Source organism: Phragmites australis, chromosome 24 (assembly GCF_958298935.1).
Source record: "Phragmites australis chromosome 24, lpPhrAust1.1, whole genome shotgun sequence".
Taxonomy (NCBI): domain Eukaryota; kingdom Viridiplantae; phylum Streptophyta; class Magnoliopsida; order Poales; family Poaceae; genus Phragmites; species Phragmites australis.
Window position 1 is genome coordinate 10715345 of NC_084944.1, and position 26163 is coordinate 10741507.

General features: G+C 40.8%; 1 non-coding gene across 1 annotated transcript; it reads right to left on the reverse strand.

Moving 5' to 3' along the window:
• Positions 1–6689: 6689 nt before the first annotated feature.
• LOC133908109 (small nucleolar RNA Z188) lies at positions 6690–6789 on the reverse strand. The gene has a single exon (XR_009908081.1). It is a non-coding gene; the product is annotated as a small nucleolar RNA Z188 (small nucleolar RNA).
• Between the last annotated feature and the right edge of the window lie 19374 nt (positions 6790–26163).

The window sequence follows — 26163 nt, forward strand, 5'->3', positions numbered from 1 at the left end:
ACTAGATTGATGCTGAGGCACGTGCGTCGAAGCTGCGGCTCAACAATGGTGGCAAGGTCCCCATGGCCGAGATGAGCGCGGTGTTGGCAAAATTATCCGGTATGTGGCCAAGGTCTTCCAATCGATGAGCTACAATTCGTCCTCGGACGTTACGATGGGACCACGAGTGTCAGCTCATATCCTAGCACAACCATCTGCCACCTACAACGAGCCGCCGCACCCAACAGAACGACGACCTTCGCCGCCGACCCGTCGAGAATGTCTTCGACCCAAACTTCCTCTTCGACCCCTACTACAGCGAGGCAATCCTTTACCGGGGCTTGTCACCCCTAGTACAGTGGCATGTTGCCTCAGCTTTCATTCTTTGGCGTCGGTGACCCCTGCTATGGTGTCACAGTATCTAGGCCACCCTTCACCAATGGCGGTGATTGCTTCTACGCAACGAGCGGGGTGATGCACCCTTCCTTCGCAGACCTAGGTCCTTTGAGTTCTCGCATCCCCGTCTCATGTACGACACTCATTTCATGCATAACAAATTGTTACTTATGTCACGGTTTATCGATGCTAACATGTTTTATTTGTTGTTTCATGTGCAGAGATCGATGATCTCCAGGACATAGAGGCGTAGGGTAGCTAAATGGAGCTACTTAGCAGGGACGTTACTCAGGTCTCTGCGTACGACTCGGTGTGTCGCAGCTACCTGGCGTGCCACTTCCAGGGACATAACCCTCCTAGGACGAGTACACCACTCCACCACCCCTGGATGGCCTGAGCGGCTGATCGTTCCACCGGACCACCTGGCGTACTCAGCTAACCAGGTGAGAGCAACGAGGCGCAAGGTCCTGAGGACGGATGCGACCAGGGGCCTCGTCCCTAAGAGGGGACGTAACCTGTAGGCAGCTATGTCATTGTTCGTTTTATGATGTTATGTTATTATCTTTCTTCATGCTATTATGTTATCGTTACTGTCATAATAGTTTTCATGTATCGTGTTTTTGTTTTGTGATTTTATTCGGACCATTGACTCGTACAATGACCATTCTATAACAATCATAATAAACATATCGACCAAATGAACGATGGTATATACGATACCCCTTGTGGTGTACCGGCGCTTCATCTAACATGCCTTAGGGAATGAAAAATAGTACAAGTCAAATACGAAATCAAATCCTATGCCGACAGCTAGAACACATCGATATTACTCCCAATTGTTCCTCTGACCCACCATGAGAGGCGGGATATAGCATCTTCTGATGTCTCTGGCTCTCTCTTAGCGCAATTGTTCCTGTAGTTCCTCGATGATGACATGAAGGTGACGGATGTATTCTTGAATGTGTGGTTCTATCTGCGGGTCAATCCAATACTGGAACCCACAATCATCCATCTAGAAAAAGTGATAGATGAGATAAGTAAATGGTGTTGAGATAATAGGAAAGAAAGTGAGTATTATTTATTCGTACTCTGAAATGTGGACAACGGAAGAATCAACGGCCTGCATCACCGAAATGCTCATAAACTTGGACTACAGCGTCATCTCCATGCCGACATGGTGGCCAAAACGACGAAAGAAGAGCATTGTAGTTTCCGTAGTAATCTCTACCATAGACGTCTAAATGGGGGTGTGGAGGCGGTAATATCTCGATTCAATTCAAGGTCAGGAGATGTCTGAGTAGAGAATTGATTGAGTTTTGTTTATATACAAGAAGTCCCAACGGTAGTGGATAGATGTGGCAACACTGAAAAGCCTATTGCCTAGACTGCACCGCTTATTAGGGGTAGCACTCAAAAGTCTATTCGCTAGAGTGCACCGGTCTATTAGGGGTACCACTGACAACTGTATAGTTTCTGAAACCTACTCTACATTAAGGTGAAAACCAGCGTTAGCACGTAGGCGAAAGCACGCCAAAGGTAGGGGCCAGGGTAGGGGTGCCGTCCTGTCAGACAATTAATCGTTGGTTTGCAACTTTCCACATCAAAACCATTCGCATTATGAACCCTACCACTACTACATTCGGGATACATTGCTTCTAGTCATACTGAATTGACAACACCCTCATAAATTGCAACAACGATAGTACGATGCACGTAGCGTATGACACATGAATGCCTTACGTGGAATACATTGGCGGTAACAAACTCAATGGTCTGCACTAGTTGAACCACCCTTCCCGCGAGAGGTAACAATAACATCTTCCTAAACTTTTGCAGAATGAAATGACCACACCAAGCAACTGCTTTCACAGGGAATCTTTGCCAAATATCAATGCCACAACTTTTCCAGCTTTCACAGAGAATCCCATGCTCCAGCTCCCAACCATGCCTATACACTCAGTCCATGCACCAGCCCCAGCCACCATAAATAATCACACCCTCAGCCATGGATAGACCACTCCTTACTCAGCTCGCTCAACTGCAATGTCTTCCTCAGTACCACCAAACTCACCCAAGAAACATTGGGGATTTTCATCCCCCAAGGGTCGAACCGCCGATGTGCTTCGACCCTTGTAGGCTTCGCAAGTCCCAGGGCATCTTCTACACATATGGTAGACGCTTCTTCATGTGTACCAACTACCAGTACACCCTGCCTCAACATGTACCGTACGAGTACCCACCGGTATAGCAACATAGATCACTCTTATGACACTTTCCATACGATTTCATGCATAATCTTACTAATCTCCCCTCTTGTTTCATTTCTCCAGTCTCCTCCACCTACCTTTAACTTCATGGGATAGCTGGACATAGAGCAAACTGAGGACCAAAAGCGGGGGTTGACATGAGCATACGATGGAGGAGGCAAGCTTACGAACGCTGAGAGTATGAACAACAGCAGGAAGAACTACGGCTTAAGCGTCAGGAGGAGGAGCGTATAAGGAAGGCAGTGAAGGAGCGCACCGCGGCTGAGGCACGCGAAGCAGAAAGGGAAAGGAAGCATGAGAGGACCCGTCGCACTAAGGCAGAGGGCCATGATGCCCTACGAAAGGGCAAATATCCTAGATGCACTCAGTAGAGAGCATCTATTGGAACCCGACCTATTTTCAATTCTATGGATGCCGACTTGCCGGGTTGCCTACCTAAACCATAGGGGGAACTGCCATTCTAACCCTTCTTGGGGGATTCCATCCACAAACACAAAGTTTGTGGTTGCTAAGGAATTTTAGGTTTAGCAGCGGCACGCTATTAGGTTAGTTTTTACGCGTACCATACATGCTAACGTTTGTTGTCATCATCTTTTTATGGTTATGGTCCATTCGCACAGCGACGATAAACCTTATGTCACATGTAATGTTTATCAGCATATGTAACTTCTGTGCTGAGTTATATGATAATTGTGCTTCATAACTACTATTGTTCGACAAATTAGATTTTGTATCCTTCGAATGTTACTTCACTAAAAAAAATTAACTCACACACTTTTACATCAACTAAATAAAGAAATATCGACAAAATGACATCGAACCAAAATTAAGGATAGAACGAACCACTTTGTGATGCCGTTTGGACAACTATTTGCACAACTAGCATTTTTGTTGAATGAATGTGCAATATTTTTCAGGTTGCCATATACAAAAGTTATATTAGAAAAAAAACAATTATATATATGCCTATTCTGCTATATATTAATAAAGATGTCGTCCATTCACCAGGCGAGACGTTTCGTCCACTGAACGGGCGAGATGTTCCTCTCTTCGATTATTAAATGCACTAAGTGTTGGGGCCCACAAATTCTCACCCGTTCGATGGGCGAGATCTTATTCTCGCCTGTTGAATGGATGACGGTAGCCTACACATGCAATTTTTTCAAATGGGCATATATTCTTGAAAATATTAAAAAAATATATATAAACAATTCGCAAAATGGACATAAATCATGTGTATCTTTCAGCTCAATCGATATGATACAAATATAGTTTACGTTTTCCACCCAATTAGAATTATTCTCCTGTTCAAATTCATATTCCAAACCGCAAAAAAAACGTGGATTATAGAATTTGGCATAAAGTGTTACTTTATCCATAGTATTTGCATTTGTATTCAAAGTCTACAAAAGCATTGTCCTTATCTTAGAGCATCTCCGAGAGATGCCTAAAAACTCACTCCATATATTTCTATATAGTGAGCCTTCTTAATAATATTTTTTCTTTAAATCTCCTTCCTCTGCAACAGACTCCCAGTATCCTATTCCCTATATTTCCTCTCTTGTATCACCGACGGATGGACCTCACATATCATCTCTCCCTTTTCTCTTCATGAGCTAATGGAGATCCCCACCGCCGTCATCCACCGCCTCCAGTCCTCGCTCCGCGAGGCCACCTCTGCTCTCGATGCCGCGCCCGTCAGCCCGCCCCCACCCTTCCCCTCCGTCGCCGACGCCGTCATGGCCTTCGATGCGAGCACCTCCATCTCCGCCTCCACCTCGATGGAGCTTTGGTGCGGACGCTACGGGAGGGCTCCTCTGCGGCGCACAGTTTGTCATCTGCACCTACTGCGGGTCAGCACCAGCGGGAGCGCACAGGGCGGAGGCGTTGGGAGCGACGAGAGCTGTCGGGTGGAGTGATGCGGACAGTCAGCGGCTTCGGGCGGGTCTCGTGCGGAAGTGCGGTGGGGTGCCGCTCTGACGATGGCACGAACATGCCAACGATGAGCAACAACGTGTGCACGGGGTTGCGGTGCTGGGTTGTAGTGTGGCCGGCTGCTCCCGCCGGAGCCTGTGGTGGCAAGCGGAGCAATGCGGATGGCGGTGGCTTTGGGAACGTTGAGTGGGCCAACGGTTTCGAGCACCGAGCCCGGCGATGGGTGGTGGAGTTGCAGGGAGTGCATTTGCGTGCGGACAAGGGGGTGGGCCTGGGGCAATCAGGCGTTTTGGGAGCGAGGGGTGCTCCCAACATGTGACTAGTGAGAGCACTGATTTTGGACGTCGGTAAGTTTTGGGCATTGAATTGGGCGTATGTTGGAAGGCATGTTTTGGACCAGATTCCTTATATTTGGCTATACAAAGCCGGATTGGGAACCTGTTAGAGATGCTCTTATTGAAGTAAATTATGAATCCGAATGATCACATGAGCTAATTTGGAGGATAAAATGTCAAAGTATCTTGGTATTCACCAGTTATCCACGTCCTGCCACATTGACTAGATGTTCAATTCAGATTTGTATTCATATTCAGTGAAAGGATATAGTTAGGCATCAATTGCACAGTTTTATTGTGTTTTGTGTCATGAATTTAGGCATAAAGCAATAGACGGGTTAACCAGGCAAAACAATGTCATGAATTCCTCTGTTCTCATACCTAAGAAGTGGGACCAAATGTCATGTATCTGCTTGCTGCATTACTGATGCTTCATTGTTATCAATTGTATGTAACCCTAAATCGCAACGAGTTGAACAGCTTTTCAAGCCCACAAGCGAATTATAATTCTCGCTGGACAGTTTGTTCATGCATACCTGGACAGTTTATTCATGCATACCTTTTCTTTCTGCACAGAACCAGAACTACAGCTCTTGGCACTGACGGCCACATAGTGCCACGAAAGGAAACAGGATTCGGCGCTTAATAACTCACTGGTTTCGGTTCTACTATCATTTTTGAAGCAGACCAAGCGAACAAGATGACCAAGGGAACAAAGATGTGAAATTTGGGCGACCCTATATTTCAGACATCTAAAATTACCCTAATTTTCAGTTAACAGATATTGACCGTCGGATGTTGATCCAATGGATCAAAGATTGTCTTGTACCGCTGGTACCTCACCTTCTCGCCGTTTCTCGTTGTAGTTACATTTGCCCCCACCCTGCCCGTCTCTGATCGTCTCTGGCGGCATCTTTGCCGCTAGATCTACGCCTATCGCTCCCTCCGTGCTAATCAGGCTCTATCGAGACCATCGATTTGTCTCCCCTACCCTGGCACTAGCCTATCCGGCAGCCATCCCGCTGCCGACAGCGTACCCGCCACCTCGCTGCTCTACCCTCGCGCTCGCTGACCTCCCTGGAGATGGAGAATCCTGTCAGAGAAAACCTTCTAGCGAAGAAGATGAACGTTCACACCCATTGCGTGAACTCAATCGAGTTTTCAGGCGCTGGAACTTAGGAAGCACGATGAAATTTACATCTAGTAAAAATATTCGAGTTACCTTCTGGTAGCAGAGTTGGGCTCCTTCAGTTCATCGACACGCCTAGAGCAGACCGGAGGCAGGGCAGGAACAGGAACACGTCCATCATGTGCATGCCAGAAACCAATCGTCGCCCAGGCAACACCAGGAAATTAACATCAAGAGACCAAGCAACAGGTCAATCAGACTCCAAATTTAAGAAGCGGCGATGCAAAACAAAACTGATCCATGGATAAGCCGCAGAAAGCTCAGATCGAAACAAGCATGCGTGCGTGGGCGCGTGCCTCAGATGAACGCCTCGGATGAATTATCACTATGGCTGGCTGTGCGCAAGCGCATTCATCCAGAATTCGAAATCATCATTGGCACGCCGGGCCCAAGCATAACGCGTTCAGACTGTCAGACAGAGAGAGATGGAACTTTGCAAGATGAAGAACAGCTGGTCGCAAAAGGGAAAAGACGAGCACCGATTTTTCTGTGGCTGCAGTTCTGCAACAAGATTTCGATGCTAGACTGAGAGGAAATTAATCGATTTGGGTATAGAGGTTGCAGCCAAAGAGAAAGATTCATGCGTGTGCGTGCCTCAGATGAACGCCTCATGAATGCATATCACAATGCCTGTGCACCAGCACATTCATCCAGAATTCACCATGTCCGTAAATCATCACTGGCACGCCCAAAAAAATGAACTTTCATGCATCAAACAACAGAACCATCGAACAGATTTCTTTGAGACCATCACAGATTCATACACCCAGAGATGGAGATCGAACCGAGATGGGGTGCAAACAAAAAGAAGAAAGAGAGAGAGAGACGAATACTAAATCGAGGAGTCGATCGATCCGGACCTTAAACCAGAAACTTTTCAGATCAGACTCGAGAAATTAGGGGGCAAGATCCTCACCGGGTAATCTTGATACAGTCGCAAAATCTGAAAGAAGCATCGTGGACGCAGAAGAAATCGAATTTTGGAAAAGGGAATAGGGATGGGCGTGAAGCTGTAACGAATATCTGTAGATATACGTTAGTATAACTAGTTATTTTAACTCTTTAGTTGATTAGTTATTTTGTTCTAATCAAAATAACTATTTAATTAATTGAGTTAGAACTTAAAATAAATTCACATTTCATGACCATCCCTAAAAGGAAGAACAAAAGAACCGGAAAAGGTGCGTCCTCGGATATAGAATCAGGAACAACCGAAACGAGGAATCAAGCGGTAGTGTAAGCAAGAGATCGAAACCCACCACAAAGATGAACTCAGACAAATATCGAGCAAGGGTAGGGTTCCCTTCCCAACGAGTGGAGGAGGTGCCGACGCGGGTGGTCCATAAACAGAGCAGCGGCCGCAGGACGGCCGGCCGGCCGAGATCCATCCGGTTGCCGTGATCTTCGCCTGCTACGCGAACCAACCGTCCGAGGAACTACAGAGCAAGCGAACGAAGGGGTCGGATCGGATCATCGGTTCGACCCCACCACGCGGTCCAGCCAGGCCGCCAAGCGTCATCCGCTTCTCCGTACCGTACGGGCAAGTGGCACTCGCGAGGGTTGGACACGTGACCCGTTTTGCGTTGGTAGTACGTGCCAGACTGCGAGTTCTAAAGTATCAGCGCACAGTTAAGAGCATCTCAAGAGATTTTTTTCGCGAATAAGATTTTTATTTTCTTTAACGCTCTAATAGCTTTTATTCATAGTTTTCGTTGTGAAGGGATTCTCAAAATTATTCCCTTTAGAACGAGATTCTCCTTCCTTTCTCTTCACGAATTCCTTAAAAATAAGCTGTTGAAGATGAGAGAAAATAAAAAGAATGATAACGGTGAGGGGAATAAAAAAGAAATAAAATGCAGAGAATATGATTAGAGATGATCTAAATAAAAGTACAATACTAAATTCTAGTCCGGTGTCTCTCTCCTTCTCGTCTCATTTTTTATCTGGGCACAATAGTTAATTTCGTCTCTAACTTTACTCAGAGGCTCAAATTAGTCCTTGAACTATCAAATCGGTCAGTTTAGTCCCTGAAATATCTATTTCCGACCGAAAACGTACTTCCTCATATGTGAAGGACGGCGAGGCAGGGGCTCCAGTGAGGTTGAGGTTTTTCAGCGAGGCTCCAATGATGTTAGGGTTAAGGTTTTGGGATTGAAGGATTAGGGCTCGAAACTCACCATGCCCCTGGCTTATAAAGGTGGTGAAGGACCCATGGTAGACAGGGTAAGTGACGAGGACGACTCAACAATGACCTATTGGAGATGGGTTAACGTGACAATGGCTATCAGAGCGGGAAGAAGGACGACGAGGCAGGGGCTAGATGCAGGAGAGAAGCTCGCAAACATTGAAGAAGAGATTGGGATGAGAAAGAAGGCTTGAGGAAGAAGAAGATGGTGTGCTATTAAATCTCGATCAATGGCTGAAAATTTGGGTGCCGACAAAAGAGCCCACCACGACGACGAGATTCAGGTTGGTTTTCTCTCCTTTGTTGGCTACAGTAGGAAGGAGGGAGGCCACCATAGTGGTAACTGGCAGCAGTCGGGACAGCAAACCAACTGGAGTGGGCCGAGTGCAGGTAGGCAATAATGCGGTGAGCCCGCAAGATGTGGAAGGGTACACATCTATGTGGAATTACATTCATGTGAAACTTCTATCGGCGGCATAATCATCTCAAAGTCGGATGACTAGCAGGGTTAAAAAACCGTCGGTAACCACTCAAAAATCGCGGTTACCGACCTTCCCGGTCCGGTCCGATTTCAAAAACCGCTCGGTAACCGAAATTTGAATTCAAAAAATTTGAAAAAATAAAAAAAATTAAAAAAAATTAAAAAAAATCTTAAAAAAACCTAGACATAATTCTAAGAACTTCTGTGAAAAACATTTTCAAAAATAATGTCGTTTGCATCATATTCTATAGGGAGAAAGTTTGAAAAAAATGAAAAAAATTGAAGCGTGCGGCTCAATTATTAACTCACGCTAAGGAAAAGTGTAACATGCAAACACATATTTTTCTTGTATAAAACGTATTTTAATAGAATCTTTAAAATTGATTTCACTTTATTTAGAGTTTTATTAAATTCTCTATGATTTTTACAAAGTTCACAAGCATAAAGTGAATATGTTAAGAAACATCACTGTAATTAATTTTTTCATGTCTACTATTATTTTTTCTACGTAAATCATAATATAAATAAGCTAATGAAAGTGGTTTCACTAATTTTTAAGGTGTGATGGGTCAGTTATGAATTAATCTAGTCGCAACACATTTACACAATCATGCATGTTACAATAACTAATTCATGAGTTCATATATTTTTAAAAGATATAGGATCATGTAAGAAGACTAACAAAATTAGTTTCATGATTTTTGGATTAGCAAAGAGTAAACTATGCATTTACCTTGGTTTAACAAATAAAATTTCTCACAGAAAATTTTGAACTTTTTTATGAGTATAAATACTTTTATCATGTAGATCATGTTACAAGGAAGCCAACAAAATTTGTTTCACTTGATTTGAAGCTCGGATGAATTAGTTATTGATTTTACAAGATTGAACCCTTTTTTAGGTTTTTTGTTGAACTGCGCTGAAATTCGATAAAAACCGCTCGATAAATCGAGAAAACCGAGCGGTTACCGATCCAAACTGCTCGGTAACCGACCGAATCAAAAATGCGAGAAAATCGCTCGGTAACCGACCCAAACCGCTCGGTAACCGACCCAAACCGCTCGGTTACCGAGAGGGCAAAAACATGATTTTTTTCGCAAAAATTTAAAATTTGCCGAATGAATTTTCTCCGAATTTTTTTGAATTTTTGACCGGTAACCGCAGTTATCGCGCATTTTCGGTTACCGCCGGAGCTCGGTAACCGAGCTCCGGTCGGTAAATGAAACCTTGATGACTAGTAGCATCACATAACAATTTTTGCATAGTGACTCTATGGCCATCATCCGTCATGCTTTTGGTTCAATTTACTGTATAAAACACAAATTGATTCTCTTATCATAATTTTTTTCTTACTTTTCTTTCATATAATAAAAACCTTTAAAATTTGAATAATTTATTCACTTTTACTATCGATTCTCAACCTCTAGCCTTTCCATCTCGTTACGACTATGAATATAAGACCTATCTTACTAATAAAAATAAATAAAAAATTAGGATAAAAATTAACGAATAATCTTTTTTTTGGATCCCATCTGAAATCAAACTACGGTATCGCCCCTGACGTATTCGTTCAACAGCACTCTCATACCGTATCTATATCTCCATACTTTAAGTTTGTACTTGATATTACCGTATCTAATATTTATATTTTTATTGCTATGCACAAATACTTAGCTAGTATGTTTAATTGCAATCAGTATGGTACGTTGGAAATTTGGACACCCAGGGTAAACATGAACATGGTGGACCACGTGAAATAATTTACATTCACAAGTTTTAGCGAAAACAAATATTCGAATATAGAGTACGACATCAAAGAGCCGTAAAAGTTAATAGCAACTGAGAAACCTGGTGCAAGGTTGTACAGCCGCTGCGTGGGTGCCTACGCGCAGATATGCGTGGCCTGCATGTGAGTGTGACATCAGGCCCACCAGCAGTTCGGGACCGCGCTAGGTTTCTTTGGTTGATTGAATGAACTTTAATAGGATGTAATTATGTTGGATGAGATGATCTTGGACGGAATGGTTCCAAATGAAGTGATATAAGTAGAGTGTTTGGTTAAATATTTGAGATTGTACACGAATATGTTTGATTGATATGTAGGATTTTACGAGAACGTGTTTAATTATTTAAAAATAATGTATTATATCCACATATAACTTAATTATTTTATAAAAATAATAATTTTTATATTTGTTATTATCAACAAACTATGTTAATTAGTACTGATCATTACTAATTTCAGTTAATCATAATTTAAGTTATCAATAATTATCACTAAATATTTAAAATAATAATTAGCTATGGTTACTAACATCTAAATGTAACTAATGTTTAACTAAAAATCTTTAATAATCACCGATAGTCATTGATCATCACTAACTACAAATGATAAAAATGTATATAAATGAAGTATTACAAAGGAACTTATTTTTTCACCATATAATCTAGGGTTGAAAATAATTTTAAAAATTTAGTCCATCACATAAGAGGAATTTTAGTGATTTTTCTAGATTTTTTGGAAATTTATTTAAGGCACTAACAATTGTTAGAAGTTATAAAAGTATCCTTTTTTGAAGAATTTTAATTTAAATTATACACAGAATTTTTGGATGAGTCAAATTAAAATGGGTTGCACATAAATTATGGAACATATAAAAAAATCTAGTATTTTTGAGGAACAAAAGACCATTATTTTAAACCTAGAGAAATTGAAGCAACTGTTCATACGGGACGACTCCAATGCCAATTTCGGCGTACCTTACTGGTTCGTTCAGTATGTGAGAAGAAGATGCTTGTAATATGTATGAGCCTTCATCCTATACGATGGACAATTTAGACATCCAAACGCGCGGACAGCCTTCATCCTGCACGACCTCATTCTAAACTTGTTGCAATTCTTATGTGCGATCGTGTGGACATTATTTCAGGACATCGAGATACATGGCCGAGCGACACTTCTCAGCAAGATAGAAGAATGCATAAATGTTTATAATATTGATACACGCCAGCCACCTTATAAGTCATCTTATGCAATGTCATCTAAAATTTTAGATGATGTAGAGGATAGGGAGGGAGGGAGGTGAGAGAAATGATACTGTCTTATAAGCTCAAATTTAGGATTATAAATCTACTCCCACACTATTATAGGAGTTGTTATTATCATGTAACTCACACTATTTATTTATTCCATGTATAAATTAAAGAATTGTGAAATTACTATGAGACAACTAAAAAACAACATATTGTACAGATTATTTGTTAAATCATCTCAAGACTACATATCAATACATGAGACAACTATAAAACTGCATACTTGTCCTAATATACGTTCCCACACAAATCAATCAACGCTCATCTTGTAAAATGGTACGGCATTGCAAGAGGGAGTAGAACTATCACAATATATAAATATTTTTTTATAGGCGTCTCTTCACTACGCGATTTACTTTAGAGATCTTTCAGGGTGCGGAATGGGAATCGAAAACCCGCCGGCTCCCTCCACCCATGGAGTTTTGTCATTGGGCTACAAGCCTGCCCGCACAATATATAAATATAGCTTGACCATACATCATTTCTAGGAAAGAAAATAGAAACTTTTGCCCATAATACATAAATGCTGGATAAAACATACATTTCTTTTCCTAATAAAACATATCTTCGATTTGATCCACTTCGTTCTGCTCCAAGACAAAGATTCAGTGGCATTCTGCAAAATAACATATTTGTGATAAGTAAAACTGACTGAAAAATATAGGAAAGTCCTCTACAAATATACAAATATGGTTCATTGGTTCAATGAGAAAAAAAAAAGAGAGGGAGTTAAAGTCCCAGGAAAGCAAACGCACAAATAAATAATAATTAAATGACACATTGGTTGATAAATGTTTTTACCCAAAAACACAACCTAACATAAAGACAAGAAACAAAATTTTTGTGAGACTTCATTAAAAAAGATCTTTTGTGAGACTCGTATTGTGAGGGAGATAAGCAACTGTATGAACTATATTGTGCAAAAGGCTCCAACAGTTCATGGATGTCAACATACTCATTTGCAGTAATCAGGAACGGTGCATAAAAATCAGCCAAAAGTTTTAAGAAAAGGCAAAGAGAATTTGGGAGTTTCTTTTGCGTCTCAGATCGAGAGGAACATAAGTATCACATGAACCATAGAATTCAGCACCACAAAAGGTTCATCAATATTCAACCTAGTATTTTCCGTTTATCATTGGTGCGAGAGAACTCCATGAAAAGAAAAAAAAACAATGTAGAAACTTTTGAAGCAAAAAATAGTGAAAACTCAGTTGCACCTCATGCATAATTAATTGAATTAAGAAAACTTTTGTAGAAGTTGAACAAAACTGCTTCAGATTTCAGCACATTGCTTGCAAAAATATTAGCCACATTTGAGACACCTCAACCAACGGTTGACACATCCATGTCTTTGATCAGCTGGGACGACAGTTGAGAAAACAATGGAAAAATTAGACGAAAAACAACAAACTTAAGAAACTTTGATTTCGCAGAGAAGGCATGCAACTACAAAGAATTGATAGAGCCGAAGATAATTGATCAAACTGGACCGCACGAGTGTGACAAAGAGGACGGAGATACGCTACACATGAGGATCACAAAACCTTTTGGCTTTGGAGGACTAAAATAGAAAATCACAGAAATGGAATGGAGAAGTGGAGTCAGGAACTATAACCTCTCGTGTGCGAGGGAGGTCGAGGACAAGGAGGTCAAGACGGTGAACGATTCCCGATCGGTAGAGACGTGGCTCGGACCCCGTGAAAAGGACGTGGATCGGATCAATCCCGAGGTGGATCGGGCCTCCCAAACTAGCCCTAAATAGTGAACGGCAGGGGGGGGGGGGGCTTCCCGGCCAGTTACGTCGCGGCCAAGGTTGCTTGCTCCTCCCCAATTAAGCACATGACAGCGCGTAGATGCCTCCTGATTAACTTCTGTGCATAGAGAAAGACCACGGAGGATTTTACTTTGTTGCTTTCAAAAGAGGGACTTCAGTTACTTGGGCGCCAATTTTGTAGCTAGTAAAATGTGGGCATGTGGCTCGTTCGATAAGCTGATGAATTATTTCTCGATAAGGAGACATAAGACATATTTTTTTAAAAAAAAAAATCAGATTTGTTAGTTCTCAGGGTGACTGAGATTTTGCAAATTTCCTAGTCACATTTTAGGGAACAAATTAATCAAATGTACCTCTGGAACATTTTTTTATTGAACCTGCAACATTTTTTTTTCATCCATCAAAACATTTGAAGGAAAAGAGATTGAGCGGGATGGAGAGGCGAGTGGACAAGGTTAAAAAGGAAGGGGATGGTCTGGATAGTTGGATCCACATCTAACGGTGGAAAAAGTGACTGAAAAATAAGCAAAATCTCAATCATCTGATGATGAGAAAAACCCTTTAAAAATAATGGAATAGGAAAATGGAAAGAAGAGATGATGGGGCAGCTTTTCCCAAAAAAAATAGTGATTTCTTTAGGTTTCTCTATGTTTATTCAAAATTACCTCTTCTATTTTTGTTTTAGTTCTTTACTCATGATGTTTACTTCATGCACGGTGCTTTCCACAAGATTGTTCAGCTAGGATCTTCAACGTAAACATTTGGCATATCACTTCATTAGTTAATCCTGATAACTTTCTTAAAAAAGTTGCAGACATTTGTTTGAAAAAAAACGAGTTTATGTTAGTAAGATGAATAAACAAGTCTCTCAGCCTGAATCCATGAATTTCAGACTTTTGGGTGTATGTGGGATTTCTTGTGAGTCTTTTTGAACGAGATTGATGATTAGAGGGGGTGAATAGACATCTCAATAAAAAAAAATTTCGAAATCGATTGCCTCCTACTATTTGGATCACCCAATACACTTCAAAACTCAAGCAGAAACAAAATAGAGAGAAGTTTTAACCAGAGAAAATCGAGAGAACATAACTGTACAGATGATATTTGAATCATAGGTTCCATTTAAACTCAATACATGTGTCTTAGCACTTGAAAGATCACAACTTACAAAGAAGCAAAAAACGATGAACACCAAACAACAAAACTCTCCAAGTTAATTGTCTAGAGACAAGGGAATTCAAGACCCCATCTTATAAGCGTGTGTATATGAATTTTATGTCTCTAGCAATAAGAAGAATAACCTCACAAGGTGCTGAAATTTCATTCAAAAATCAAAACAAAAATTAATCCAAAAACCGAAAAAAATTGTAAACTTGCAAGGTAACTAATAGAGAGAAACTAGAAGGAGGTGAGCATAATAACATGAAGAAAATTAAATTTTATTGTAGTAGAGGTCAACTCTATTTTAGACAAATTATAATATTTTTTTCTCACAAAGCTCTCACCTAATATATAGGCTAAGCACTCCTCTTTCTCTTCTCTAAAACCCTAGCACAAACTTCTCATATGGATGGACAAGGGGCTCAAAATGACTCGTTATTCTCCTCCAATAGCCTTAACCTTCTATTTATAAGCCTAAAAAATTTGGCCTCTAAATTTTCTAGTTTTTTTCCCAAAATACCCCTATCTTGTAGTATACTCCTAGCTATCACCAAGGGTTTTTTAGTTCATTTTCTTCTTGATTCATCATACGGCCGTAGCGCCTTCATGACTTAGCTTTACCTCGACGCAAGCTTTGTGATGGTGCCACGTACTCCTCCAGTCCTCTCACGATTTTGAGACCAAACCGCAAAACCCTATTATGCTTCTCAAACGTGACTCCACACTTGCTTACACCTTAAACAAGTGCTCCTATGTCGATGCATGTACTCCATCTTGCAATAGTGACCGCCGACAAGTATCTCCCGTTCCTGATACCTTGGGCTGCCTTGTCACTTGCGCCGATATCTACTTCGCTTGATTTTGTCAACACGCTATCACCATCCGCCTTCTATGTTTTGCTTAACCTTCACATGTTCAGCTAGGATCACCCTTGACTCCGTCCAGCCTCCTTGATATAGCGGCACCAAGCACTCTGCTTGGCCCCGATCATCCCATCGTCGACCCCAAAGTTACATCCATCACCTGCACATCATGAGACAAGCAAACAAATATTTTTAACTCTAAATCCAGTTAGTCTATAATCAATATGCTCAAATGAAATCCCAAATCAATTCAAATCATATCAAAAGCTCATGCAAAACTGAAAATCATCAAACCAAATAAATATCTATATCAATCACTCATCACAAGTAAACCATATCACATTTCAACTTTGTTTCTCAATCTCCCCCTTGATGAGTGCATTGACAACCCTCAAACCACAAAGATTTTGGTTTGAAGAAATTAAGACAAGATAAGCTCATCTAAGTGAGCAAAAACTCAAGAAAGAGCAAAATATGTCACTTAGCATAATAAAATATGCAAAATCCCTAAGAGAGGCAAAGACGAGCCAAAAACCTCAAACGAGCAAGACAAACTCAAAAACCCAAAAACACATACTCCTCCTTGATGATTCCACATTTTCTATTTTCTCTCTTTTATTTCTAGATAAATGCAATTTTCTCCCCCTTTGTTGAATATTTGTGCATAATATCTTTAGACATATTTTCTCCCCATTTGGCAATGCAAACATCAAGGATGCAAGACAATACCAAAGATGTGCAAATGAAATATAAGCCTACAAAGCTTCACATATAGATCACAAAGCACTTGCACGGACTAGAGATGTCAAAGCACTATGAGCAATAAACAATATAACTCAAAGGCGCACAAAGTCTCAAAGTGAGTTCATGTCACAAGATCGGGAGTGAAGCAAGTTTTGATCATGTTATTCAATTATTTAAAAGATATAACTATAAAAGCATCCATAGTTTCATGATCAGTAAAAAGATTAGAGAAACTAGTGCGATGTCAAGTTCAAACTAGGCAACCAAGTTCAACCCGACAGGCTATGTAAACACCCACATATCAATTCAAGCCTTAGTTTGACAACATGAAAAAGAACATTCTTAGCAGATTAAAAAACACAAGTTAACTTTCTCATTTGATCATTTAACTATCCTCAAGTGTGCTTTAAGCAACTATTGGTTCACTTCTTTGGCAAATCACATGAAGCCTTAAGCCACCATATTGGATTCCATTTTAGCTCAAAACTTGATCATTAATTTTATTAACTCAACATAGGATTCAAGATATGCAATTTTTCACAAAGTCAAAACAAGTTGTACATTTGCAACATAAAAGAGCACATGCTCCCTCTAATGGTTAATCATGGGGCTAAACATTTATATAGACAAATGTCAAAGACTCTCAGTCTGCTGAACTGAACAAAGTAGTCTAGCACAAGTTTTTCACAGAACTAGCTCTAATTTAAGCACTGATCAAATTAAAGAAAATATTCAAGGGTGACAAGAGATTATGTTCACATTTCAAGTTTATCCTTAGAAAAGACAAGCTTGCTCAACAGACTTTATGCTATGTTTCAATAAGAGCCTAAACTTGAACAAATTGTTATACATCCACTACACTTAGCACAAATTTGCAACTAGTCCAAGAAAGTGCAAAGAACATATAAGTGAAGCTTGCTAACATGATTATCTTTCAAAATGTTATGCAATGCAAATGCATTAAAGGTAAGATAGAGTATGTACAAAAGCAACTCCCCCTCACACAATGCTATGGGGATGGCATACACTAAGCTCTCCCCTCAGAAAGGTAAACCTTATTGCATCTAGAGACTTGGTAAAGATGTCGGCTATATGGTGTTGGGTATCTATGTAGCTCAACTCAATGTCTCCCTTCTCATTGTGGTCTCTCAGGAAGTGGAATCTCACATCTATGTGTTTAGTTCTGGAGTGTTGAACCAGGTTATTGGCTAAGCTTATAGCACTGATGTTGTCACACAAAAGCAGTACACTCATGAAATCTAACCCAAAATCTCCCAAAATAGCAACCATCCACAAATCTGTGAGCAATAGTTAGCAGCAGCTACATATTCAGCTTCAGTAGTAGATTGTGCAATGCTAGACTACTTGTGAGAAGACCAACATACAAGAGAAGTACCAAAGAAATGACAAGTACCAAAGAAATGACAAGTACCAGAGGTACTCTTCCTACCAATTCTACAACCGGCAAAATCCTCATCCAAAAAGTTACAAAGAGAAAGCGAAGAGGATGCAGAAAACCAAAGGCCATACTCGAGAGTGTGGTTGAGGTACCTTAGAATACGTTTCACTGCTTGGTGGTGAGATATCCTCGGTGAAGCCTGGAAGCGATCACATAAGCATACGGCGAAGTGGATGTCGGGTCTTGTCGTTGTCAGGTACATGAGGGAGCCGATCATGCTCCTTTACTCCCGCTGGTCCACCTCCTCGCCATTTTCATCCGAATCAAGCACGATCGAGGTAGCCATCGGTGTCATCAGTGGCTTTGCATCGCTCATGTCGAACTTCTTCAGCAAATCCTTAGTTTGCTTCGCCTAGTGGACGAAGGTGCCTTGCTTGCACTGCTTGATTTGAAGTCCAAGGAAGAAGTTGAGCTCACCCATCATCGATATCTCGAACTCACTGCTCATAGTTTCTGCAAACTTGGCTACAAGTGCATGAAAAGAGCCACAAAAAAATGATATCATCCATGTAAATCTGAACAAGTAAGAAATTATTGCCATACCTAAGAGTGAACAAAGTTTTATCAGCTGACCCCATAACATACCCATGCCCTAGCAAGAAAGACCTAAGCCTATTATACCAAGCCCTAGGTGTCTGGTTAAGCCAAATATAAAGTTTTCTGAAACTTGTATACTCTATGAGGGTATTTGGGATGCACAAAACCTAACGGTTACTTGACATAGACCTTTTACTATATGAAACCATTTTGGAAAGCACTCTTAACATCCATTTGGTACAACTTAAAACATTGGGATGCCGCAAATACAAGCAAGATCCTAATGGCTTTTAGCCTAGCTACTGGTGCAAAGGTCTCTCCAAAGTCTATCCCCTCTACCTAAGTGAAACCCTGAGCTACTAGTCTAGCCTTCTTTCTTAGTACAAACCCATCCTCCTCTGTTTGTTTTTGAAAACTCATATGGTGCCTATAGTGTGAACATTTGGGAGTAGCTCTACAAAGACCCAAACTTGATTTCTCTCAAAGTTTTTTAGCTCTTCATGCATGGTATTGACCTAACTTGAATCAGATAAAGCATGTCCAACATCATGGGGCTTAAAGGAAGCAACAAATGCAGAATCAGTGAAATGAGCATAATGAGTAGATTTGGACATTGTTACCCTTTCATTGATGTCGTCAATCATCATCTGTGGAGGGTGTCGCCGCTAAATGAGATGAGGAGCTTCATGTTGCGAGATGATCTTCCCCTCAAACACTACTGGTGCAGGCTCAAATGCAGCTGAAGTGGAAGTAGAGGCTGCAGGAACCTCCATCGGTGTAGAAGATCCATGTACCAGCTTGGGAGCAAGTGTGGTAGTAGAAAGTAGTGGATCATCCTCGTTATCACCGAAAGCTGGAAGATCGCTTTCTACAAAGATTCTTTTGCTCTGCATACTCAAAGATAGAGCACAAGGGGTTGATTCATCAAAGGTCACATCACACGACTCCATGATGGTGTTAGTGTTAAGATTAAAGATCCTGTAAGAATGGCCTTGAAGAGAGTACCCCAAGAAAATGCTATTGGAAGAATGCAACTCAAACTTGTCAAGATTGCCACGATTTTGGATGAAGCACCAACACCCAAAAATTCTCAAATGTGAAACTTTCAGCTTTCTGCCAAATGCAATTCATAAGAAGTAAAAATCAAGATCAAGCGCGAGAAAATTTGATTGGAGATATAGCACATCGTGCTAATGGCCTCAGCCCAAAACTTCCTAGGAGTCCTACGCTCATCGAGCTTCGTCCTAGCCATCTCCACCAAAGTGCGATTCTTCTTCTCAACCGTGCCATTTTTCTGAGAAATGCGTGGGATAGAAAATTGATGCTCAATGCTATGCTCAAGATAGAAAGCATCAAATAGATAGTTCTTGAACTCGGTGCTATTATCATTGTGAATTGCTTTCAACGCACTAGAGAGTTCTTTGAACAATCTCAAAGCTAAGCTCCCAAAAGTGTGAAAACACTTCATCCTTACTCACAAGAAAGAAGACTCAAGAGTAGCGAGAGAAGTCATCAACAATTACAAGAACATACCACTTTTCGCCAGCCGAATGAACCCGGGAAGGACCAATAGTGTTCATATGAAGAAGTTATCCTCGTCGTTCAGTTATCACCAGGTTGACTGGTGGGTGAGGAGCGGCAGCCATCTTGCTATGCCGACAAAGAGCACAAGTAAGGTTCTTCTCAAACTTGAGCTTGGGCAATCCTCGGATCAAACATAGGGAACTCAAACGAGTAAGAAAATCAAAGCTCATGTGCCCTAGTCTCCTATGCCATATCCAAAGCTCAGAAGAAGGTTGTGTAATCAAACAACGAGAAGAATCAAGAGACTTAGAAAAATCAGCTCCAAAAACTCTCCCAACTCTAGAAATTTGGCAAATCAAAGTACCAGAAGAACCAATAACTTAAGAAGTATCATGTTTGAAATGTACTTCTAAGTCCTCATCTAGCAACTGAGATATAGAAAGTAGGTTGCAACTGTGATTCGGCAACTGAGTAAAAATCTCATTTACCTTTATTGTTCATTTGGCCTTCACTCTACCTTTCCGATTATCCCCGAAAATGATGTAATCATGATGCCTTATCGGGGTGAGGCTGGAGAACTATGATGAATCTTCGGTCATGTGACGCGAACAACCGGAGTCAATGAGCCACTTGTTCTCTAGGCCTCCACTTGTCACCTACATAGAAGAAGAATAGAAGGTGGATGGCTTAGTACTGGGGTTAGTCAAAAATCTCCTAGGAATCCAGTACTGGGTCATCTGCCCTAAAGCAGAAACAATAGGTGCTTGCAATTTAACACCAACACACTGGGGTGAGTACCACAATGAGGAAAACGTGGTTCACCTAAGTGCTGGGACTCAAAGCCTCTTACACATGGACCAGAACCATATGAGTCATGGTAAGATCCACATCGGGCAACGCCTCTAGGAAAAGACTGAAAAGCGCTAAAGACTCGTGGGTAGGAGTAGGAAAAAGGCTCATGTACACCAACAGAGGGGCGGTACATGTCCCAAGTACTCCACTCCCTCTGACGCGTCTCATATCTCCTACGACGAAAGAAAAACCCAACAAGGTGACCCTCTCTCTAGCAGTAGGTGCAGTGATAGCGTTTCTTAGAAAGTCGACTGCTAGTCACTCTAGGCTCTCTCGTAGGTTCCCTCATCTTAGGATGTGGAGCTCTCTTTAGTGTGCGTTTATCCTTTGTAGGTTGAGGTGTAGGCTTGTTCTTTTCTGGCATGGATTTTGAGGCATTGATTTTGGCTTTCTCTGACTCTAGGGTAGTAGATGGGGTGAATACAGTCTTGCCAGAACTAGTGTAAGTAACTCTCTCATAGCCTAAACCCAAAGCTAACCCAACCTTATCAGTACACATCTTGGTCTTGGATGCCATTTTTGTAGCTTATAAAGCAGGACCAAGATCAAATTCATTTTGTCCTTTCCTTCTGAGCACTTCTCTTCAAGAGAAAGGAGGTACTCATTCTTAGCCATGAGCTTTTCAACTTACCCTCTAATCCAGCTAAGCTTCTCCTTAAGGATCATGCAGGTGGAACACTTAGGCTGCACATCCGTAGAACTCTCAGCACTCTCCAATCTAGACTCTAGCTCCTTTATGCATTTCTCTTTCACTTCAGCATCCTTTAAAAGCAAAGGGTAATTCTTGTAAGTGCCTAAGAGAGTAGGTCTAGACTCATCATCAAGGAACTTCTTCTCATCAGCCACAAGCTGATTGGTGACTTGAACATGCATAACTTTAAGCTCGGCAAGCAAACTCATGACAACCAAGCAACTTTCATAATCCTCATCCTCAACCTTGACCCTAGACGTAAGCAACTCAAGCTCAGAAGAAACAGACTCATACTTAGGCCTAATATTGTTCAACTCACGCACTACATTCTTAAGTAATCTATCCTAGCTAATGAGAGCATCATTTAAGGTATTGACTTGGATAGAAATCTGATCGTAGGAAGGTAATACCTCGGAGGGATCAAGCTTGAGGTCGCTGTTGTTGTTATCATTCACCATGAAACAGAGGCCGGTGAAGTCCTTGGCCTTTTTCTTGTTCTTCACTTGTGGTTCCTCCTCCTTCGAGCTCTCCTCCTCGTGTCGATATCACTGAGATCTACTACGAATGCCCTAGAATCCACCTTGGTCGCTTTATTGACCATCTTATCATAGTTCTTCTTGAAGAAGGGCTTCTTGTTCTTCTTCTTGTGCTTTTCATAGTCGTGGTAACTATCATCCCTCTTCTTGAGCTTGGGGCAATCCGTCTTGAAGTGAGTGGTATCACCACATTGAAAACAAGAACGGGAGCCCTCTCTCCTCTGGTTTCTTCTATTGTTGTAGAAGTTGGTAAACTTTTTCATGATGAGAGTAAGATCCTTATCATCTAGTGCATCCACCTGCTCCTCTGTGATAGAAACCAAGGAAGACAAAGCAAAACCACTTGGTGAGGTGTTAGCACAAGAAAAGCTAGCTCCATCCTGATTGCCACATTTGGTCCAGAAACCAATGCCATGTTCTAAGACAAAGGATTTCCGAGGCTAATCCGAGCCACCTTAGCTATCTCGGTGAACTTGAGCTTGCTGAAGAGTTCATCACAAGTTAAAGTATCATAACTTGGTGACTCTTCAATGCTCGAGATCTTCACTTTCCATATGCTACGGTCAAGAGCATAAAGAAGCTTGATCGCTCTCTCATGGTTAGAGTAGGGAAAAACACTAGTGGATCTAAGGTTGCTCATAATTCCATAAAATGAGCAAATATAACATCCAAAGATTCACTGGGCCCTTGTGCAAATAGTTGGTATTCTTGGTTGTAAGTGTTTTATCGTCTGGTCTTAATCTGATTTGTGCCCTCATGGAAGACACTAAGAGTCAACCAGATCTCGCGAGCAGTACGAAGGTGCTGAACTTTGTCAAACTCATTACGACTCAGGCTAGTGAATAATATATTACGAGCCTTGTTGTTGACCTCATATTGTTCAATCTGAGCTGGAGAAGAATGAGAAACAAGAATCACATAGTTGGAGTCCACAATCTCCCCTTGGCTTAGGAGATAAGCCTCCATGTACACCTTCCAGTTCAAAAAATCTCGACCATCGAAGAATAGAACTTTCACTATGTGAAAAAAGGACAAAGGAGACTATAAGTGACGGGTCATTTTACAACCCATCACTTATGTCACCTCAGGTCAGGACTGAGTATTTACCCATCACAAATAATAGATAATAGGTGATGAGTCATAATATCATCCATCACTTATAAAATTAGTGACAAGCAATTGCTCATAAGTGACAGGTCTTCCTGCACCAGTCATAAGTGATAAGTTATGTTATGATCCATCTCTTATCACTTGGCAAAGGTGACGGGTCTCCCTAAGCTAGTCATAAGTGACATGTCATAATATAACTCAGGCTAGTGAATAATATATTGCGAGCCTTGTTGTTGACCTCAAATTGTTCAATCTGAGCTGGAGAAGAATGAGAAACAAGAATCACATAATAAGGGACGTGAATTATTATCACCCGTCACTTATTACTTAGATCTGTTTTAAGACCTGGCCAGCCAATGTGCGGGCGAACAATTACTCAACTGTTCCGCCCACACAGTGCTAGCGATTTTCACTGGATCCGCTAGAGATTTTATAATATCTTGTTGATTTGAAGTTTGAATTAGTGCTAGGTCTTTCAAGGTTTGCATCTCCCCCTTTCCTCCTCCTCTAATTCCTATTTGGTAAATTTATTGTGCTTTGAGTTGTAATCAGCCATTTTGCATCTTTATCCAAAATCTTAGTACAAGTGAGTTGTATTTATATTAGATTGGATACTAGGTTTGCCCGATCTACCGTGAGATGCCACAAATCTAGTGCATTTGTAGGGATTTTTTAATCACATGCTTAACCATAAAATTAAGGTAATTGTTAATGAAGAATGAATGTTTCTACATAAATTATAGATTACGGATAGAAGTTGGATGTATTTCATGAGTGCTGCCTTGGCAGATATGAAAGATTATGGTAAAACGATAATGTATTGTCCATGTCACGACTGCAGGAATGAAAAAAGTTCCCGAAACTAGACAATATCCATGCACACTTGGTCATACATGGATTTAATGAGAATTATATATGTTGGAACAAACATGGTGAGGAAGGCCTTAACAAGGGAGAGATGGATTTCTGCAATCGTGCCATGCCTTTCACCAACCGAGGAAGCTCCATACCTGCGCTCCGACCATAACGAAGGGATCCATGTCAAAAAAGCACGAAAATGGCGAATTTGAATTTGAGTGTCAAATATTTATGTCAAGTTACATGAATTTGTAATATTAATATCAAATTTGAATTTTAGGTTTCAAGTTATTTGAATTTCTAAAATGTGACAGACGATATTATAATATTATTAACCCCTCACTTTTATAACTAATAAGTGGTAGGTAAATAACATAACCCGTCACCTATGACTTATATGTACAGGTTGAGTCGAAGTAAAAGGTGACGGGTGATATTCTTAACCCATAACCTTTTACTTACAATGTGACATTTATCACCTATCATCTATGACTTGTATGTATATAACCCTAGCTAGTCCCCGTGCGCGTGCACTCTCATTTTTCCTAGGTCTTTTTGTCTGCGCGTGCTAGGGTTCACCGTCGTTGTCACCCTCCATCGAGCCAGTCGCCATCGCTGTCGTCGGTGAGCCCATGACTGTCGTCGCCCTCGAGCCCTCTCCACCACTGTCGGAGCCCTGCCGAGCCCGTCATAGCCCTCTCCTCCCTTGTCGGAGCCTAGCCGATCCTAAGTTTTAGTTCTCAGGTACGCTCTATTGTGCGTGTGTGCTTGACTCTTCCTAATGATCTTAATTCCATGCTTGTTGAGTTCAGAAGGATTGGTCATGTTCTTCTTGTGAAAAATTGCTTCCATTGTCTTTTAGTGAACCGACAGAGATCAAATTTTGAACTTGATTGGAGAGATCCTCAACTTAGATAGGTTCAGATTGCAGTCCGAGATATTGGTCTCCTTGATACTTTTTTGTTGAGGATATAACCATGTAAGGTACAATAGCTAATATTTGTTTTCCTTTTCATTTAGATGTATGGTTGCCTTTCATCGAAAGATGTCTGAATGTCCTTTAGTTGGCTCCAACTTTGTCTAGATTCATTTGAGGGGGTAGCCAATATTTGATGCTTTTAATTTTACCAGTTTAGGTGCTAAATATGCATACTAAGTGATGTTGTGGATAAGAGCTGTGAGCAAGACCAATATCACGAGTTGTCCATTGTCGGCCATCCTCTATGTAGGCTTTTCCCTGAAATAATCACAATAGAACACACTAAAACTAAACTAGAGGCCCTTGTCTTCAAGTTACAGTTCAATTTTTGTTTTATTGCAATTCCTTGTTTTCAAGATTTATACAATTCTAGATAGAAGTTCAAATTTTATAGGAAAAATATAACAGCTAAATTATTCAAAACATCAGATGGTATGAAGATCAGTATTTTCTCTAAGATTATGTATTTCCCTATGAGATTAAAATTGGAGACCAGCAAATTTAAGAATTTGTTTGTGTGTATACAACTTAAAGTTGAAAAGGATTTTCATTAATGGACATATTTTGTAAGATAGCCTAATAGGTCACAACTTGCAAATAAACAAGAAAAGATGAACACCGAGCAACAAAACTCTCCAAGTTCATTGTCTAGAGGCAATGGAATTCAAGACCCCATCACATAAGTGTGTGTATATGAATTTTATGTCTATATCAACTAGAAGAATGACCTCACAAGATGCTGAAATTTCAGCCAAAATATCAAAACAAAAATTAAATCCGAAAACCAAGAAACTTGCAAAGTTGGAAGGGAACCAATAGAGGGAAACTAGAGGAGGTGATCACAATAACATGAAGAAAAATAAACTTCATTGCAGCAGAAGTCAACTCTATTTTAGACAGATTACTAAGATTTTTCCTCACAGAGCTCTCCCTTAATACATAGGCTAAGCATTCCACTTCCTCTCCTCTAAAACTCTAGCACAAGACTCTCATATGGATGGCACAAGAGGCTCAAAATAGCTGGTTCCTCTTCTCCCATAGCCCTACCCCCCTATTTATAAGCCTAGGAAACTTAGAGGTTAAGTTTCCTAGGTTTTCCCAAAATACTCTTCTCATGTAGTATACTTATACCTACCACCGAGGGTATTTTGGTCTATTTTCCTTTTAATTCATCGGACGGCCACAACACCTTCATAACTTAGCTTTGCCTCGATG